This window comes from Hevea brasiliensis, chromosome 5, assembly GCF_030052815.1.
Source record: "Hevea brasiliensis isolate MT/VB/25A 57/8 chromosome 5, ASM3005281v1, whole genome shotgun sequence".
In the NCBI taxonomy this organism is placed as follows: Eukaryota; Viridiplantae; Streptophyta; class Magnoliopsida; order Malpighiales; family Euphorbiaceae; genus Hevea; species Hevea brasiliensis.
The window spans coordinates 8,711,828-8,715,582 of NC_079497.1; positions in this window are offsets into that span (position 1 = coordinate 8,711,828).

Below are 3,755 nucleotides of genomic sequence, written 5' to 3' on the forward strand. Positions count from 1 at the left end.
GGATAGTTTGGCATGCCAATAGGGTTCAGTTAGCAGTACTGCACATGGCAATATACCGTTCTGTGATTTCATGGCTTTTAGCCATTCTGACTTTGCATTGAGACTTGGCCTTGTGCCTGAGATTATTCTGACTTGGTAGCATTACATTGCACACCGAGTGATGCATATGCGACCGATGGTGTGACGGCCCGAGGTATTAGATACCCAGTGCCAGTTTACCCGTTATCCAGTCCAGTCGTCTAGTGTAGGTTACTTGGGGCAACAAAATGAATAAAAGTGGACAAAATAAATGATATACAAATACCAAACAAATAAAGCATATACATTCACTACACATTTAATTTCTTGATATTTTCTTCTATTATATTATTGCACCACTAAGCATTATTGCTTAGCGCGTTGCTTTTGCCACACGTAGGTACTGGAGATCCCGATCGTGAGCCCAGTAGACCACAGACTGGGTGAGTCCATCCTGCAGTTCTGCACAGTGTCCGTGTCACCTCAACTTCTGCAGTGCATTGGTAGGACATTAGGTGTCATTTTGACATTTTGTAACTTAACTTTGTTTTCTCATATGTAATTAAACTTGTGTAATGTATATTGATGTTTATGTAAATTATGAAAATTGTACTTGTGAATGGAAATGTAAATGCTTACTTGTGATTTATATGTGATCATCACATGTGATGGATGATTGAGAACTGAAATTGAGAAATATTGTTGAGATTTTGGATATTGGAGTTTGAGATGATTGAATACAAATAATGGAAGTGTTTTTAACAGGTTCCGAAGAACTGTTTTCTCCATTTTTAGCCGGTACTCCGCCGGATTTTCTTTAAAATTTTCGGAACCCCAAATATATAATGATTTCGAAAAAAGGCTTAAATAAATCATATTTCATAAATTAGCTTCAAAAGCATGACACAAATTAAGTAAGGTATATTAGAGTGTGCCAGTACACCGTGTGGCCTTACTTACTCGGGTATACTGTACACGGGTAAGGGGTGTCACATTTAGTGGTATCAGAGCACGGTTTAGGCTTTTCTGGGCCTAGATTGAGTTCATACCATGCATTGCATTTGTAAGAGTCGAGGTGACACTAACGCAGATCTGTTTATCTTTCTTATTTTGAATAGGATATGGACCCTACATCACAGAGAGCCGTTGAGGAGGAAGTGGAGAGTCATGCTCCACCTGCAGCAGCTGAGACTGGGGGCATGAGAGAATCTGCTCCGCCAGCTCAAGCAGAAATCTTTAGACAAATGGCCGACTTCTTTAGACAAATGGCCGGAGTAATGCCAGCACCACCACCACCACCACCAGCTCCACAGCAGAAATCACACCTGGAAAGGCTAAGGAAGTTTGGAGCTGTGGACTTCTATGGCAAGAGAGAAGATGACTCATGTACCAAAATTGGTTGAATGCAGAATAGGCGAGTACTAAAACAACTTCACCGCACTCCGAGCAAAACCCGAAGCCGCCATCTCTTTCTTTGCAAGATGATGCTTATGAGTGGTGGGACACTGTGTCCATGAAGTGCGATAGAAGTCAGAACTTGGGACTTCTTTCTTTCAGAATTTAAGAAGAAATATGTGGGTACTGTATATCTGGAAGAGAGAAGAAGAGAGTTTATTAACCTGAGGCAGAGACAGCTGTCAGTGGCTGAATATGAGAAGGAGTTTGTTCGATTAAGCCGTTATGGAAGGGAGATAGTCCCTAATGAAGCTGAAAGGTGCAAGAGATTCGAAGAGGGACTAAATGACAACATCAAGATCCAGCTCACTGCCTTGGGAATCATAGAATTTACCAAGTTAGTGGAAGCTGCAATAAAGGTGGAGAAAGTGAGAATCGGTGAAGCGGACTGAAGGGATAGACAGAGAAGAGGGCGGTCGGTCTAGTTCAGCTCCTGTATTTGGGAAGAAGTTCAAGGGTCCTCCTGCACAGAGTTCAGCTCAGACACAGGGCCAGGGTCAGTCTCAGGGGCTCAGGCCACAGTTCACCCCTAGGAGAGGTCAGTCCACACCATCAGTGGGCAGCTCTCCAGGGATGGGGTTCAGGGGACCAGCCCCAGCATCTTCTGCGTGTCCACACTGTTTGAAATAGCACAAGGGGGAGTGTTGGAGAGTGACTGGTGCCTGTTTGAGATGTGGGTCGACAGAGCATCAGTTGAGAAACTGCCCACGCAGAACTACTACAGCTGCTCCAACACAAGCGACACTGCTCTGCACGCACTACGCAGGGGTAGAAAATCGCAATCGAGGTCATTGGACCATCACAAAGGCCTGCATCTGAGCCAGCAGAGAGGCCTGACAGCAGACCACCAGCAAGAGCTTATGCTATTAGAGCTCAGGAGGAGCAAGATGCCCCGGACGTCATCAGGGGTACGTTCTTCCTCTACACTACACCTGTGCATGCATTGGTGGATCCAGGATCCACTCATTCTTACATTTGCATCAACCTACCCGTAGAAAGGGGAATATTGGTAGGGGAGAGTGACCAAGACATTATGGTCACTAATCCATTGGGCCACAGTGTGGTAGTGAACAAAGTATACAAGGGTTGCCCGTTAAGGATTCAGGGGTATGAATTCTTGGCAGACCTGATTGAGTTGCCTTTCCATGAGTTTTACGTGATTTTGGGAATGGACTGGTTGTCACGTCATCAGGCAATAGTTGATTGCAAATTGAAGAGAATTTCTTTGAAAACTCCGGAGGGTAATGAGATTACAGTTGTGGGGGAAAGGACAGATTTCCTGTCCAATGTCATCTCAGCCACAGTTGCAAGAATAATGATGAGAAAAGGCTGTGAAGCCTACCTAGCACATGTGGTGGATACTAGGCAGGCTAAGCCAAACCTGAGTGACATACCCACAATGAGAGACTTCCCAGAGGTATTTCCTGAAGAGTTGCCTGGTTTGCCACCAGAAAGGGAAGTTGAATTTGCTATTGAGACACTGCCGGGTACAGCACCCATTTCCATTGCTCCTTATAGGATGGCACCCACGGAATTGAGGGAGTTGAAAACTCAGTTGCAAGAGTTGCTGGATAAGGGGTTCATACGCCCCAGTGTGTCATCATGGGGAGCTCCAGTGCTGTTTGTGAAAAAGAAGGATGGGACTTTGAGGTTATGTATTGATTACCGGTAGTTGAATAAAGTGACTATGAAGAACAAATATCCGTTGCCTAGAATAAATGATCTGTTTGATCAGTTGAAGGGAGCAGGAGTATTTTCTAAGATTGATCTCAGATCAGGGTATCATCAGTTGAGGGTGAAGGATGCAGATGTGCCAAAGACTACATTCAGGACCCGATATGGGCATTATGAGTTCCTAGTAATGCCCTTTGGCCTAACAAATGCACCAGCGGCATTCATGGACCTTATGAACCGTATCTTCCATCCATACCTAGATCGGTTCGTAGTGGTCTTTATTGATGATATTTTGGTGTATTCCAAGACCAGGGAAGAACATGATGAGCATTTGAGGATTGTTCTGCAAACCCTGAGAGAAAAGAAGCTGTATGCTAAGTTGTCCAAGTGTGACTTTTGGCTGAATGAAATTGCATTCCTTGGACACATAGTGTCAGCTGATGGGATTAGGGTGGATCCCAAAAAAATAGAAGCAGTGATGGAATGGAAGCCTCCCAGGAATACAACTGAGGTCAGAAGCTTCTTGGGGCTAGCTGGGTATTACAGGAGATTTGTGAAGGGATTTTTCCTAATAGCTGCTCTAATGACCAAGTTGTTACACAAGAATG